Here is a 17,532-nt window from a genome sequence, read left to right as displayed (position 1 = left end):
CACCATTGGGAAATTTCATACTTGAAAAATTTCCTATTGATAGTGGGTCTTGACTATTGGAATGTGAACCCCATTGGCATGGGAGGTTCCTTCTCTTTCCTTCTTAAGATTACTTTAGGACAGAAACCTTTTGCTGAACAATGGAAAGGACTTTGACCTATGCTTAAGCATAGAACAGGAATTTCTTTGAGTCATGATTGATTTTAGAATTGATACAATGGAGATACTTGGAATCAATCTCCACCCTATTTAGTCCTAACAGGATTGAGTAAGGGCTGCAGCCTAGATCAAAATTTAATTATTCCAATCTCTACCCTACTCAGGTTAACAGGATTTAGAAAGGGCTGTAGCAAAGGATCAAAGATTTAATTATTTGAAAATATGACCTTCAACAGACATGTGCAAAAGCCAGAGACCTCTGGGCGGTCCTGGGTTTAAGCTAGAGCCTCCATTGGCACAGGGAAATTGATGGACAGGTGATTGGTAGATGTGAGAACTGAGGGGAGGCAACTTGGATGGTTTCCTTAAAGATAGGGGAGTCTGAAGACTCAGTGTGGTGGTTGAGGAGTTGGCCGGAGTGGTTGCGGTGTGCTCTGAGAAGCTTGCTCTGAAGGAAGCTGAAGGTGGGGGCCTCTGAGACTGTTTCTCCATTTTGGTCACGTGAGTAATAGGGACTGATCTCTTTTCTTTGCCCCAGCTATCTAAGGGCTTGGGCCTTTTGGCCCAGCCTAAACAGAAGGGGTATTTAAGCCCTATTCCCTTCTCTCCCTTTTTCTCTCTCTCTATCTCTAATTCCTTTCTTACTCCTATTGTAATTAAACTCCATAAAAGATTTACTGCTGACTTGAGTTTTCATTTAGGAATTTCATAGCTGAATTCCTTGGCGACCTTAAATTAATATATATCAGTCTTTTAAAGTGATTCCCTTGTAACAGCCAATGGCTAATTTTACCTTTTGCCTAGGTGAATGGTGGACAGAATGATTTTCTTATCAAACTAATCAATAGGGACACCAATAAACTTCATGGCTGCTCTCCAGAAGTTTCCTTAATTAGGTAATGCCATTGTGAGTCTATCAGTTTGGGATCTGTACTTCTTTCCATCCTTTCTTCCTTCACTATAAGATTTTCTTGTATCTCCCCCACCCTCCCCCAAAAAATAAAGAAAGAAAAGGAAGTTGCTTTTCATAAGGATCATAGAATTACAACTGGAAGGCATTCTAGTTCAACCCCTTTTTTTATGGATGAGGAAACTAAATTCCAGAAAGATTAAGTGATTTGCCCATGGTCACAAAACTAATGATGTCAGAGGGGGAATATGAACAGTGGTCTTCAGGGCCAAAGTCTAGCACTCTTTCCACTCTACCAAATTCCTCCTCTTAAATTCAACAAGTTTTAATTGAGCTCTCAGTATATGCCAGGCACTCTGCTCATGATTCAAATACAGAAATAAAAATAGTCCCTGACCTCAAAGGGCTGACTTTCTATTCATGTCATCAATCTACCCTTCAGCACACATTTATTAAGAACCTACTACTATGTGCCAGGCACTGTAAAAATGGAGATTTTGAAGCCTAGACTTCAATTCCCAGAAGTCCTTGGTATTTCCCAGAATTCCCTATAATCTCACCCGAGTCTCCACCTGGGTGAGATCACAATTAGTATTTAACTGGCAGTAACGCCTACCACTTTCTTCTCTTGCATTGCAATGATATAGCAAGTGTAGCAAGTAGGCTAAGGGTGGGGATTTAAATGGGCTAATCAGCCATGGGCACATGGGTTTTATTTTGTATCTTCTTTATTCTTTGATTTCTAATAATCCTTAATAAACCTCATAATTATAACATTTTATTACTAGATAATAATTTAATTTTTACAGCACTCTGCTAGGCCTTGGGGGCAGATACACAGACACACAGACAGGGGAAACAGAACCTGCCCTCAAGCAGCTTTCAATCTAATCAGTCAGGAAATGCAACATTTATAGCCTACTCTACTTAATAATAACTAATACCCTACTTTAAAATGACTTTATAATACCTTATATACATAGTATCATTAAAGTTTACAAAAGGCTTCACATCTATTTTTTTTTTTTATCTTGTGAGGCGAGAGGTGTGTACAGAAGATGTTGTTAACCCCATTTTATGAACAAAAAAATAGATTCAGAGAATTGAAGTCACTTACCCATTCAAGTCCAGCATTCCATCCACTATGGCAGCCTGGAGATCCCTCTTACTACCAAAAAAAAACAAACAAAGTTATATGAATCATCTACACTGCAGAGAACTTCCTAGACAACAGACAGATTCCAACAGAGAGGCTGAACCTATCCCAGGGTGATCCACTGTGTGAAAAAGATGCAAAGACTCGATTCCCTGCATGGACTTTTGACAGCAAGGTCAGAGAGAAGCCAGACATGGCCAAAGGTGTCATGGACAGGAGCAGCAGTTTCTGTTTGTGCTCCTGGACTTCAGCACAATTACGTAGCTGCCAACAAGCCTGAAACCGATTCCAAAATGCTGCCCTAGATCCAATTGCGTGCCCAGAAACACGTTAATTGAACAGAATAGGGTCTGTACACCCTGGGCATTTAGACAGCTTCCCCTACTTCACCTTCTTCAGAGCAGGGATCCAGAGGATCTGCAGCCTCGTCCACTAATGGCAGCCTGGGCTTACCCAGATGATTTGACTTGGCTGGCTGCAAGGGACTGCCCCCGTTCCTGAATGCACACTTCCCTCCTACTCTCTCTGGCTGCCCAACAGAATTCCGACCCTTCCTCCATCCCTTAAAGGACTCGTCGTTTGAAGTAATGAGCTGGGACCAGCAGAGTCAGGGGGGGTAGCAGCCCTTCCTTTGGTTCCCCACAAGGCATTCAGAGCTAATGAACAAGCTAAATAAATTAGTCTGACAAAGCAGAGATAGAGAGGGACAGAGAACCAGAAAGAGACAGCCAGGGGAGACACACAGAGACGGAGTGACGGTGATTAATGGAGAGAAGAGGAAGAGCTTCCTGGGGGATGTAACAGCCTGAGCCTTGAAGGTAAAGAAAGATTCTGCCAGGGAGACAGGAAAAAGCAATGTTTTGCAGGCATAGGGAGATGGCTTGTGGACGGAGGGAGAATTCTAAGGACAGGAACAGGCCATCTTCCTTCCCATCCCCTCAATCCCTTTTATTAGATTTTACTGTGTCCCTTCATGGTCCATGAAGTTGAAACGTGATCGAAGGGTTCGGAGGGAGACGTGTGTAGATAGAGGGTCACGGACAAGACTGGAGCTCGACGTCAGCAAGGTTGGTATGAAAAAAGAGTAGAGTAGAATGTTCTGGACTTCACAGGAGACAATGCACAGGAAGAGGTTTATGGGTTCCTGTATGGGGGCCTTCATTCCTAGAGGAAGAGTAGCGAAGATAATGAACTCAGGAGCTCCATTTAGGAAATTAGGGAGGCAGTGTGAAAGACCAGCTCAAGTGAGCCAGTAGAGCTAAGAGTTGACACTGTGGTGTCTTTCTATAAAACTTCCCTAAACTCTTTTCTACTCCATCCCCAGCTGGATAGAGTGTTGGGCTTGGAGTCAGGGAGTCCTCCATCCAAATCCTACCTCAGGAACCTACTAATGGTGTGACTCTAGGCAAGTCCCTTAACTTCCATCTGCCTCAGTTTCCTCATTTGTAAAGAAGGGATAAACATAGCACCTATCTCCCTAGATTGTCTTGAATACCAAATGATATTTGTAAAGCACTTTGCAAGCCTTGAAGTAATAGAAATGCTTATTATTCCTGATTCCGGGAATTCACCGCTTGCAGGCCTCAGTTTCCTCATTCATAAAATGAGACGATTAACCGACATGATATTCAAGCTTCTCTAGCTCTAAATTTATGATCAGATGAATTCAGAGAGTGGGAAAGAAAAGCAAAAAACAACACTTGACTAGGAGGCCTGATGGGAAGTAGGTAGTGATGAATTTAGTCTCTAAATCCTAGATGCAGTAGGACCAGAAGTACAAGCAGAGGGGGCTACTCTGGATTGAAAGACAGGAGATCCTGGGTTCAAATGTAATCTCAGACACTTCCTACCTGTGTGACCTTCCGGAAGCTACTTCATCCCTACTGCCTAACCTTACCAAAAACAGAATGTAAAAAAGGCATGCATAGCATGAAGAAAACATGTGGACCTCAAAGGGCTAGTTGTCCACATGCCCAAGGCAATTAGCTTCATGCAGAGACATACTAGTAAGTGGTCAACTACTAGATTTTTTTTTAATATGCACAAGACACACTTCTAAACTTAATCTGCCTTATTGACATTTTTTGTATCAGCTTAAGTCTAGACCTACATCAACAAAACAATCACTCAAGCCTAGATTTGTACCATATGGTATATTCCTTAAGTATAAATACTCAAACTAAAAAAAAAAAAACATCTCTAGGATATCCTTGAAGGCTTTATTTAGTCCATCAGTCAATAAACATGTACTAAGCATCTAGCATGTGTTATAAACAAACAAACAAACAAACATGCTGGGGGCAGCTAGGTGGCTCAGTGGATTGAGAGCTAGCCCTAGAGACGGGAGGTCCTAGGTTCAAATTTGACTTCAGACACTTCCCAGCTGTGTGACCCTGGGCAAGTCACTTGAGCCCCATTGCCTAGCCCTTACCACTCTTCTGCCTTGGAGCCAATACACTGTATTGATTCCAAGATGGAAGGTAAGGGCTTAAAAAAAATAATAAAAATTTAAAAAAATGCTAAACATTGGAAAATATAAATATGAAAATAGATAATCCCTGCCTTCAAAGAGTTTATAATCTAATGAATATATATACAGAAAGGGAAGCTGAAAAAGATGGGGGAGGGGAAGGGAAGGGATAGAACTGGGAAGGTAGCCACCCTAGGTGCATGATGGAAATTATGAGAAGTTTCCAAATAATACAGCCAGATAAGAAATGAAATTTCTGAATTGAGCTCCCTTCTTAAATAGGTTTTAGAGTTGATGGTTCCACCTCCCATTCAGAGGGATAGAAGCTGTTTGGATCTTGCTGGATGATGCGACTTTCTCAGTAACGAGATTCTGGGACATGGAGAAGTTGGAGAAGTCCTAAAGAAATGCAGGTAGATGGGAAGTGAGGACATGTCTGTGCTAAGCAGCTTCCTTAAATGAAGATTTAAGTGTTCATGGCTCGACCCACCAAATTTAGGGCAGAGAACTGGTAGTGACAAGGTGATGAACCTTTAGGCATTAACAAACTTAACTGTAAAACATATTCATAAGTAGAGCATAGCTCTTTGATGTGCTTAAATGAGTTTCAGTGGATTTGAAGAAATCCACATAAATTCAGAATCTTACGAATTCTAAGACATTTTACTTTTCTTACTACAGCCTCTATCTAAAACAAAAATACAAAAGTGATCTTCCATCTCTTGTTCAAATAGTTCCCATCATAAAGATCTCACTACTTTTGAAAGCAGCTCAATCCTTTTTTTTTTTTTTTGGACAGCTGGAATTCTTAGGCAATTGTTTCTTCTTCATCTACCACCTTATAGCTTCTCCCTATTGCTCCTGTTTTCCAATTCCAAACAAAATTCTAATCTGTCATGAGTCATAAAATTTAGGAAGAATCTAAAGGTTCTTTAGAGACTATAACTGATTAGAACATCTAGTAAAATTTTTTATCCAGATGTCATAAATTTTTAAATGACACAAAAATATCATAAATTGAAACTGAAGGGGGAAATATCTGTTTTGCTGTTGTTTAGTGCTCCATTCTAATCTGAGAACAGATGTTTAATCCTTTATATCTCAGAAATAAAAATTTCAAAAGTAATTACAAACATGCTTTATATTCTAAGGACATGAACATATCTGACTAGAATTTCTTTTTTGGTTACTCACTACAAAGCAAGATAAATGTCATTCCTTGTGTTGATAATCAGGAGAAAGCAAACATTATCAGCTGGTATATATTAAAGGGGTGCTAAAATCAACACCAACCAGCCCTCCCTGCTTGCTAAATGTTCAGTATGAGCATTTTCACTTTGGAAATATGCAAATGTTATAAGTTAGAGCTTGATTTTTCTTTTTGTTTAATTAGAGTTTTAAAAGTGGTGAAGAGAATTGTTAACAAGGCAAAGTTATTTTATATGTGTCATTTGTACTTTTAGTCCAGAGCCAGTTGTTAAAAATGTATCAGCATGGATGGACATATATACACATTTACAGGAATAATTCCAATATTGTCTTATTATATTATATTATATAGTTATAGTATATCATATAATTTTAAAGATAATTTATCAATTACTTGATCACTGAAAGCAAAACAAAACTATATGCCCCTTATTTCATTGCTTTATTTCCCATTATCTGGGAAACAAAACCCAGATCAAACTCCTAACTTGGAATATTTCCTCCCTACTCTCCATCTCTAAAGTTTCAATTTAACACCTGTTTCCCCCATAAAAAACTTCTATCATCTCCTTAAGGGCACAATAATCTCTGTGGTAAATATTTATGCCAATAATGCACAATCACATTATTATGCATTACATACTAAAGGCATATACACATATACACCTACATAGATGCATATATGTACACATACTCATATACATACATCTGTGATATGTGTGTTTTTATATTCGATATACACAGCCATCTCCTTTATATGTGATTTCACTGATATAGGGAAAACCTAGTATGTTAATTCTCTCTGAAATGGCAATTTATTGTCTTAGATGCCTGAGAAGTTGTCACTTGCCCATGATCAGGCAGCTGAAATATGTCAGAGGCACTACTTACACCTAGATCTTATTTATTGCAAGGCTAACCTATATTCATTATGCCAGATCACCTCCCTTGGTTATATATGTATTGTGTACATACACTTTCTTGGCAGATGGGCTAAATCAGGTTGAGGGTAACTGATAAGACTTAAACCTGTCAGTGATTTAAATTCAAATCTTGAATTCAAATCTGACCTTGGACATTTACTATCTGTGTGATGTGGGCGAGTCAATAACCCTAACTGAGCTGGAGAAAGAAATGCCAAACCACTATAGAATCTTTGCCAAGAAAACCCTAAAGGGGGTCACAAAGAGTTGGTCATAACTGAAAACCACTGAACAACAAAAATGTATATTCTAATGTGTGGAGATGATACATGTAGCCTTTCAGAACTCTATCACCATCTGTGGTCATAGAGGAAATTTAATTAGAGGGCCTGGGAATGGTATTTTTTGGTTTTGATGATTTTAAAAGAAAATCAGAAAGGAAAGGGGATACACTGGATGAATGGAGGAAAAGGGAGGAAGAATGGAAAAAATCTAAATTGTGTTCATAAGAAATCTTTCTAAATAAGGAGGGAATAGAAGGAATGAAGACACTTGAGCCTCACTTTCATCTGAACTAGTCAGAAGGAAGAATACATAGACATAAGATTTCCAAATTCTAGACTGATATTAGTCTAAGAAAAAAGAAATCAGTATTCACAGGAATTCTCAAAATCATGTTTTTTTCTGCATTTTTATAACATTTTATTTACATGTTTTAAAATAAAAATAAGTGGACATAATAAAATGAATCATTTTGTGTTTCAGAGATTTTAAAAAATAGATGTCTAGTTATTATGAATATTGTGACATTATATATTTCGACAACATAAAATGATCTCAACCTGATAGAGACATTTGATAATAGAAAATATTAAAAAGGAACATCAACATGCATGTCAAAGAAAATCATTTAAAAATTGAACAATACCATATATATTTAATTTTATAGTTACCATTCTTAAAATGAAATATTAAGCTTATATTTACAAAGTACTGAAGTGAATATTCAAAAACTAGAAAACACCAGCAAGTATTATTAGGTAGTATTCAAATAAAGTAACATTCAGATCTGCTAGTAAAGTCAATAACAGCACACAGAATCACATGTTAAAACTGTCCATTTAAGGATTGATTTTGCTGTCAAAACTTATTTCATAGAATACCACCCATAGGATTTGTAAAAATAATATTATATATAATTAGTAGTATTTGTTATATGAAAGAATAACTCATTTATACAGTAGATAGGATCACAAATGTAAACTTATGATATGGTAACAAAATGTCCCACGATGACTGATTAGACTATTACCATGCCTTTTATACATGTCCTGTCCTGGACCCTGGAAATGTTGACCTTAAACCTTTTGACTGCTTTCTGTTCTTGCTTTCAACTTGATGTCAGTAAGCTCCTCTGAAACAGTAATATCTCTATGTCAATTGCTATAACCTTTCATTTTTCACAAGAGTTTTTCCTGATTTCTCTGCTGATTTTTCTAGGGATTCAATATTTAGAAAAAAAACATCATTTTATGAAAAATTATGGAAGAATTCATAAAAGGAAATACAATTGGAGATATATTTCACTCAATAAGGAAACCTAACAAAATGGTAGGGAAACAAGGAAGGTCAAGTTAATGGAGGAATTTAGTATTAAGCAAAGCAAACTTATAAAAGAGGGTTGGGAAACAAAAACTAAGAAAAGAATTTTAAAAAGGAAAGAGGAAAATACATGCTTAACTGTTATATTGTTCATCATGTTATATATTCATAAAAAGGAAGATAAAAGAATAGATTAGAAAGCAGAATCCAATAATATGTTGCTTAAGAGAAACACATTTGAAAGAAAAATATACATACAGAATTAAAATAATGGAGTGGAACAAAATCTTTCATAATTCTATTGAAGTGAAAAAAAAAAAGGTAGGAGATTGCAAGTGTGACCTTAGTCTAAAGTGAAACAAAAAAAAATGATTAAATTAAAAGCTATAAACAAGTAAGCTATGTTTTGCTACAAGTTATCATAGACAAAAAATATCAAATAGAATTCCATAAAAGAATTATCTATATTTACTCTGTATTTTTATTTGCAATTTGGATAATAATCTGTTTGTTCTACTGTTTGAAATTTTATTAATTGCAGTCATATTGTATTAATATAAGTACTTAAAAATTAAAGGAGCAGAAGGGTCAAAGGGTCATTTCTCATTAATACTATAGTGTTAGTGAGTTCAATTAGGATACTTTTTTTTTTCTAATGTCCATTTGAATTTGTTTTTTTTTTTTGTTTTTTAGGGAAGAAGAGTGTTTGTTTTTTAATTGTCTTCTTTATGTGGGGTAGGATTTGAGCACATTGGGAGTTTTGACAGTCTTGTATGGAATATAAAATTAGGAACTTTGAAATTTCAATGAGGACAATGCCAACCTGGGAAAAATAGAATTAGACAATAAGAGAGGGCATAGAAAAGATTAGAAGATGTCAAAATAGATGGCTATTTCACATTTTCCTGAGAATACCAATTCACTTATGCCATAAGCTTTTTCTTTAAATGACTTGAACAAGTTCTTTTTAGCAACAAATTGAGCAACAAATGATTTTCCAAGTCAGTGATAGAGTGTCAATGATAATAAAAGGAAAAGAGACAGACTACATACAACAGATAAAACATTTGAGATTTATTAAAAGATTCTTTGTAGTTGAAAGGGGTCTCATGAGAGTTAGGTAGTTTGTGGTAAACATACATAAGCTGTCTAGGTGACCTAAATATCTGATCAGATCACGGGGATAGGGCAGTGACAATCTTGCCAACTTTCCTTTTATTATTATTTTTAATTAGAAAGGTCCCACCTCTGATACTTCTAGTTTTTATTAGTTCTAAGGATTTTAAATGAGTAACTGGTGAAATGACAAAGTGTTATCTGCTACCTCTGCTCTCTGACCTGGCTTTTTGGGGGTGGGGTATTGTAACTAGTTAAGGGCTAAAAGGAAAAGGAAGTTGGATGGTAGAGAGAAGGAAGAGAGTTAGATTTACATGACTGACTTTGGCTCTGTTCAGCAGCTTGTTCTTATGGTCTTGGATATATTCCAAATAATTTCCCCAGTCAATGAGCCCATTCCCCCAAATATCTGACTGTGAGCTTATAAGGGGGATAAGATACCATATGTTAACCTGAAATTTTGACTTACCTTGACTTTTCTGAATCAAACTCTAACTTCTAAAACATTATATGCAATAAACAGGCTAGCATTAACTCAAAGAATTTTGCACAGTAGTTCATATATCAAGAAATTTTGAATCTGTATAGTAGGCCAATAAGCAGTTGCTAATATGTTCATATGTTGTGGTTGAGCCTAACTGGGCCAATTAAAGTCAAGTGACCCTTTACCCTCAAAAGTCTCTGGGTAAGAGCAATTGCTGCTTTCTTGTAAAATGCTGAATTATGAACAGCAGGCAATTCCTTGCTTCAATTAATTCTAATTGCCTAGATGTTAGCACATGGGCCTTCAAATTCCCAAAGTGATAAAATTGCCTCAATTCTGAACTTCATCAATACTTTTTCAGGGTTCTTAGGTTCTACTAGATCTCCTTGCAGCATTGCTCCCCAATATAAGAATCTCCACCATCAGAGGCTGACTAGACTGTACAAACAGCTGAGTCAAAGGATATCCCCTTTTGCTAGCTGAAGGGGCCAACAAACTTGAAGACAATGGCAAAGATATAGCAGTGCATGGACAGATAAATATTCAGGTTGTTTCATTAACTCAGAAACTCATTCCTCTGATTTGTGAGAGAAACAATCAGTTTTAGAACATAGATAAATATTAAATAAAGGTTCTGGAACTTGTCTGTGCAGGTACACGTTTATTTGTTGTCTCCATTAGAATGTAAGCAACTTTAGGGAATGGATTGTTTTTATTTTTACTTGGTGTTTAGCATAATTATTTAGGAGCATAATAAATGCTTGTTGACTAAATTTCTGAAATGGCTTGTCTTCCCAATCTAAATAGGACCCTATTTGATCTAAAGTGAATGCTCATACAGTCAAGCAATTTAGCCTAGATGTATGAGAGAAATGGTATGTCCCAAACAGAACCATATGTCCCCTCAGCCATTAATGGAGACAGACTAGGACAATGATGAAGAACCTATGGCACAGGTGCCAAAGATGGCACATAGAGCACTCTCCATGGGCACATGGCTACCCTCCCCCACTCAGAGTTCATTACTAGAAAGTCAAAGGGACTCTGGTGGAGCTGTACCCCTCCCTCTCTCCACCATACCTGATGACATTTTTTCATATCATTCACCCCTCCACCTAGCAGCCCAATAGGAAGAGCTTTCTCCCTCCCCTGTGTGGGGTAAGGGAGGGGGCAGGGCATACCCAGCATGGGGAGGGGCACAACATGTGGTCTGGGGGCAGGACAGGCACTGCACTCAGTCTAGGATATGAGAAGGGGGTGGGGCCTGGTATTCCATCTCTAAAAGGTTCACCATCACTGGCCTAGGATCCTGAAGCCAAGAGCTTTAGGAATAGCAAGCAATGCTTCTGAAAGTCCAGTGTCTGTGGCTATCTTTTCAGGAAGCAATTCCCATGGAGATATAGCCTGGTAATCATAGGCAAGCATAGATATTCTCAAGACCAATAAAAGAAAGTTCCAAAGTCTCTGTCAAATGGTTAAACACCAGAAACTGATGGGATTTTTATCAATGGAAATGACATTAAGAAGGAATATTACCATCTGTTTGCTATTACACTGTAAGAACCATGAGACTCTTACATGTGACTTTAAGCTTAAGTCTTCCATATACCTGTAGAGATTTCTCATTGTTCTGTCTATATTCTCAGTGCTTGGTATATAGTTAGGTGCTTAATACCTCCATACCCATGACATGTATATATATATTTTCTAATAAGCAATGCCAATTCAGGTATATTCATAAAAGATAGCAGTTACAAAACTTATAAAGAGCAAATATATCCGTAACATTTTATTATGGATGATAACAAATTAGATTATGTGAATTGAATTTTATATAATTAGTCATAGCTGTCAAATTTATCCAAACCTTGTAAAGGGTTATTGAAGGAAAAGTACAATTTTTTTCCCCACCTTATACATTTCATGGTATTCTGTTCCTAGGACCAAGAACTCCAACTACATTTAATTAATTCAGCTAGATAACAAGAAAAATAAGACTGGCTAGATTGGATATTGAACAGTCCAATTTCCAGACAACCTCAGTTTTAGATATCCCTGCTTATAACATAAATTTTATTTTGGACCTCATGCATTTAATTTGTATTACAAGTATGTAGATAGTTGAATGTGGTTTTTAACCCCTACTAGAACATATTCTTGAAGAGGGCATGGACCAAGTTTTATCTAAAATTTTTACCTCTGCCAATTTATACAGCAGTTGCCTATACATGCAAGATATTTAATATTTGTTGAATAGTTCCATTCAAGCTTTTTTAATGTTTTATTTGTATGTTATATTTTTTAACATCCATTTCTGGATGTCCCTACTTTACTCCTGTTCTCCAGAACTGAACCTACTTCTGTAATAAAAAAAAAATGCTAGTATACATGAAAAATCAGTAGTAAAAAATTAAACAAAATAATGTAAAGCTAATGTCATTATAAACTTTATGACAATGTATGCAAACTCTGAAATCTGTTCCTCTCATAAAAATGCAACGTAAGTTTCGTTCTTTTCTATGGGACCAAACTGTTCCTATAGTTTGGCGACCTGTTAGTGTTATCTGTATCATTGTAATTCTCATATTTGCTTTTCTCTTAGTTCTAATTCACTACACGTAAGCTCCAACAAGTTTTCCCATGTTTCTCTGAAATCTTCATGTTCATTGGTTCTCACAACAGAATTTCATTACATTCACATACCATGAGATGTTTAGCTTTCCTCATTGTATTTCTTTCTATAAAATTTTGGCATATATGGAATTTTCATCTTTTTCACATCCTGGAAGTCTTTGTCAAGTGTGGGATCACTAGATTATAGGGTACTTATTGTAGACTCATTTTTCTTGAAGTTTCAATTATTATACAAAATGAGTGAACAAGTTCATAGCTTCACTAACAGTGTACCTCCTTTCCCAGTGTTTCCCCACCATTCCCCCAACACTTAACAATTCCCATTTTTTCATGTGACTGTGGTTTTGAGTTCCTTTGAAAAACCTTTATTCATATTTTGGATGGCTTTTCTATTGGGGAATGGCTTTTGATCATATATAGGAATAGAGACTGGTCCTCTGATTTCACTGGTACAAGGAAACTGCCAAGTGAAGAAATCCCTAATGTTAAGTCAGCACCTTCTAGTCTTAAAATTTTGCCAAAGCACTAAAAGATTATGATGCAAAAATTTGCCCACTTAAAGGTTTCCTTTACTATTCAATATGCATTGGTTTTATTCCTTTGAAAACTTTTAGTTAAAATTGTATTTCATCTTTTCAAGAACTTTTATCCTTTATTTTTCAAAGTATTAAAAATGAATTTCTACGATTACGCTTCTTAGTTTTAATTGTAAACAAGTACAGTATTTTCTCAGATTTATCTGTATTCATTGGTAAATTATGTATTTTTATTTCATACTAATTATTTCCTAATGTTGAACCATCCTTACATTCCTGGAATGGTACTAATTTGATTATAATGAAATATTTTTCTAAATATGTTATTACCACAGTCTCATTGCAAATATTTTATTTATAATTTTTACATCAATATTAAATCATCAGTGCTTCTTTTTTTTTATCAATTGTGTCTCTTCCTGGCTTAAGTACTGACACATATTTGTTTCATAAAAGATGTTTGGTAAAGACTTTTTCTTTTTGCAAGCAATTTTCCCAAATGATTAATTGATCTTGCTCATTAATGTCCTCCACCCTATAACCATGTAGTTCTTCTATGGTTGGATTGATTTCTTTTTCTGAGATTTAATTAAGATCTCTGTGTCAGAGAGCATTTATATTATCATCCAACCTAATTTAAATTCTAAGTTTTGCTAGACTAACAATATGTATTTCTAGTATATTTTCCTCTCCATTGTTAAAATATTACAAAATTTTCATAAAGTGGAGGTATTTTTACTTTGGAACAGAAGATACAGAAAAAACTACACACTGAGGAGGATATACAAAATCTGTTCAGAGATTAAACTAGATAATCTTTAATTTATTTTAAAATCTAAATTAAATTCATTAATGTCACTTAGTCCAAATGGGACAGTTTATAGGACAGTGGCAATTTTATTGACGCTTCAACTGATATCAATAATAGAAAATGTTGAACAAAGAATTTTCTATTATGGAAACATTTTTTTAAATGTTCTTAGTATTTCTAGAAATATTATTTCCCTGACTTAAAACCCTTTTGAATCCTTTCCCTTTTTGGAGAGTGGCAAGAACAAAGGATAGAGCCTTCCTTTGTCATAGAATAAGAGTGATAATCAAACTTGCTTGTCTTGCTGGGATGATTCTCTTCCTACTCATCTGGAGTGCTTGGTGCCATGACCCACATTATGACAGTATCTGCATTCTTTCAAAATTCAAGGTTGAAATATTAGTCATAAGAAAGAACTCAGGGAATGGTATAAGAAGGAATTGAACAGTGTCTATTCTGGAATATTAACTCAAAACTTTATTTTATATTTTCCTTTTTCAAGATCCCTGTTACTTGAAATCTTCTTTAAACAGTCATGATGAAACATGAGTGCCTATTCCAGTTTGGATATTTCTTCAAGATAGAAATAACTTGGATACATGTTAAGTAAAATTATTTCTGGCAGGCTTGAGTCTAAATTATATTTTAGTCATATCAATTTTCTCTTTAATATCATGCATAGAAACACCTTGTAAAAGCAGTGGCTCTAAAACTAAATATTTCACATTTTAGACTCAAATGCCTTTTTGCTTGTTTAGTTTGGTAATCAATACATGATAAGTAGGCAAAAGCTACACCAAATAAGTGTTATTAATTTATACAATGGGTTATTAACTTTTTTGTGTCATGGGCAGCTTTGGGAGTCCAATGAAATCCATAGAACCACTTCTCTAAATATTTTTAAATTATAAAATATATAGTATTACGGATAAAAATAATTACATTAAAATACAATTGAAAAATAGTACATGCCCACCTCCACCCGCAAAAAATAAGTTCATGGATCGAAGATTAAGAACCTTTGTCTAAACTCTACATATATTAAGACCTAAGGTGATTCCCTAATAGGTAAAGTGTCAGATGAGAGCTTCAAAAGAACTAAAAAATATCAATTCCCATATGGAAAAATATATTGAATCAATAATAAAAATAAATGCAAAACAAAACTGAAATTTTCAAGTTATGTCCAACCTGGCATAATTATGATGAAAAGGAAAAAAAAGCAGGAAGTCTTAAAGACGCTATGGGAAAATATGTGCACTCATATACAGTTGGTGGATCTGTGAACTGATTTAATGATTCTAGATAACACTTTGGACTTAAGTGAGAACAATCACTCCATTATTCATACCTTTTGACCTAGCAATTTAACTCCTGGACAACTACCAAGGAGGTAAAAAATATTTACAAAATATCCATACATATAAAAACATTCTAGAACTGGAAAAAACTGTTTATTAACCAGGGAATAGCTTTAAAAATTATTTTATATGAATATACTAGAATACTGTACAGTAAGAAATAAAAGGAATCCATGAAAACTATGAGACCCATATGTACTATATTGATATGAAGTGAAATCATCAGAACCTGAAGAACACAAATAGTAATAATAATGTAAAAGAAAACAATAGTGAGAGGTGTCAGTACAACTGTGATTTTAAATATGACAAAACTGGGTCTTTAAGCATAGTCTACTTCTTTCCTCAAGAGAATAGTATAATAAATGCTGCATATGCTATCAGAAATGGCTACCATGGTTGTGAATTTTACTTAATTTTTTTCATTCAATGTTAAAGGAGAGAATTCAGTGGGCTTGAAGTTGCACATTAAATAGTGTATGTTGTTCTCTGGAGGTTGTAGTTGGTTAAAAACTTTGAACTGGACCATATAAATCTGACAGTATGACTACCTCCAATGGTGTTAAGCATCTATTGGGTAGGAGATGAAAAGATGGATTGTAGGGGTGATAGAGTTGAGTAAAACATCAATAGTTGTATGAAGTGAGGAAATCAAGGGTTGAGGACAGTGTAGTTTTTTCTTGGAAAAACTATCAGTTATAATATAGGTCTTTGTATCTTTTCCTTTAGTTTCCCAAAATCCTATTAAGAACCTTCACTAACAAAGGATATGGAGTCAAAGGGCCTGGTTTCAAACCTCAGTTCTGTCCCTCATTATCTGTTTGTCCCTAGGCAAGTTCATTGAGCTTTAGTTTCCTCATATGTTATAACAGTTAAAATTATTGTTGAGACTGAAAAAAAATCTAAATTTAAAAGGTCACCTAGGGAAATCCCAAATAATAAAATACCCAAGTCAGCTGCCAAATTTTTATGGTGCTTTAATTACAACAGGAGGAAGAAAATATTAGAGGGAGAGAGGGAGAGAAGGAAAGAGAGAAGGAAAGGAGTTTAACTCAGAACCACTCTGAGCCATTGCCCGTGGAGAGCCAAGGCAGGGAAAGGGGTCAGTCCTTATCAATCACATGACCAATCTGAAGGAAAGGAGTCTGTGGGGGTTCCACCAACCTCAAGCTCCAGGATCAAACTGCCCTCTCCCCTCCTCACAGGAAGTCTCGAGAACTCCAGAGGCTGTTCTCTACCTCACTTCCTGCGTCTCACATGTGCCAATGGTGGCTCAAGCTTGACTTAGGACCACCTAGAGGTCTGTCCTTTTTTTGCACATATCTGTTGAAGGCCATTTTCTCAAATAATTAAATCTTGAGTTTGATGCAGCCCTTCCTAATCTTATTATACGGAGTAGGGTGGAGAATGTGGGTTTCCAAGACCTGATTCTGTTATTCCAAGTATCTCTATTGTTATTGATCAGGAAATAGCTACATCAGATCTTCTAAAGAATGGTCTGATTAGGGTGGAATAGTTTTGAAATTTACACTGTAAAATTAATAGACTGAACGAAATAATATTCTAATCTAATATCCTATTACCTATAATGGAAAAATTAGGAAAAGAAAATTGAGAAGAGATAGGCTGGGAGGGAGGAATGGTCTGTTAGTTACAATAGGCAGAATAGGTTCTAAGGGGGGGGATGGAGATTTTAATGAGAAAAGATTTTCAAAATTTCACATAGGAACATGGTAGTGGCAGTTATTGATGATGGTGAGATCTAAGGTATAAATGATCATCCTTGAAGGTAATTGGCTGATGAGAGAAGTTATAGTTTAGGAGCGAGTAGGGGGTAGAAAGAAGCTATCAGTTTAGGAAGTAGATGAATTCAAATCCCAAGGTACTGTAAGAGGCATAAACATATACTAGACTCTCAGTATAAATAAGTGCAGAGACTGAGATGGAGAAGAATAACTTAGGTACCCAGTTTCTTTTGAAAGAAAGGTCACTGAATGAAAAGATAGGAAATCTCAGTAGCAAAGATCTGGACAATGAGGGCATAGACAACTAGAGTGATTTCCAGAGGAGTCTGCTGAGCAATAGTAACAGGAGCAGATTATAAAAGCAGAAGTGAGAAGAAAGGAGTAAATTATTTCTTAGTCCAGAGGACTAGGGGACA

At 35.7% G+C, this 17,532-nt stretch overlaps 1 protein-coding gene across 9 annotated transcripts in view; it reads right to left on the bottom strand.

Annotated features, from left to right (window-relative positions):
• LOC100032985 (pancreatic alpha-amylase) overlaps positions 1–17,532 on the bottom strand; it is a 65,217-nt gene that overhangs the window by 20,061 nt on the left and 27,624 nt on the right. For 6 of the 9 annotated variants that reach the window (XR_008916752.1, XR_008916754.1, XR_008916755.1 and 3 more), the window contains one exon: positions 2,187–2,237. The gene's annotated coding sequence lies outside the window, so the exon portion shown is untranslated. Of the gene's footprint in view, positions 1–2,186; positions 2,238–2,615; positions 3,080–3,187; positions 3,390–17,532 lie in introns of those variants that run through there. The other 3 variants (XR_008916751.1, XM_056819147.1, XM_001381855.3) reach the window with 2 other exon arrangements.

The sequence above is a fragment of the Monodelphis domestica genome, chromosome 2 (assembly GCF_027887165.1).
Source record: "Monodelphis domestica isolate mMonDom1 chromosome 2, mMonDom1.pri, whole genome shotgun sequence".
Classification (NCBI taxonomy): domain Eukaryota; kingdom Metazoa; phylum Chordata; class Mammalia; order Didelphimorphia; family Didelphidae; genus Monodelphis; species Monodelphis domestica.
Note: the sequence above shows the minus strand (reverse complement) of the source record. Positions and strands in the feature narration are given on the sequence as shown.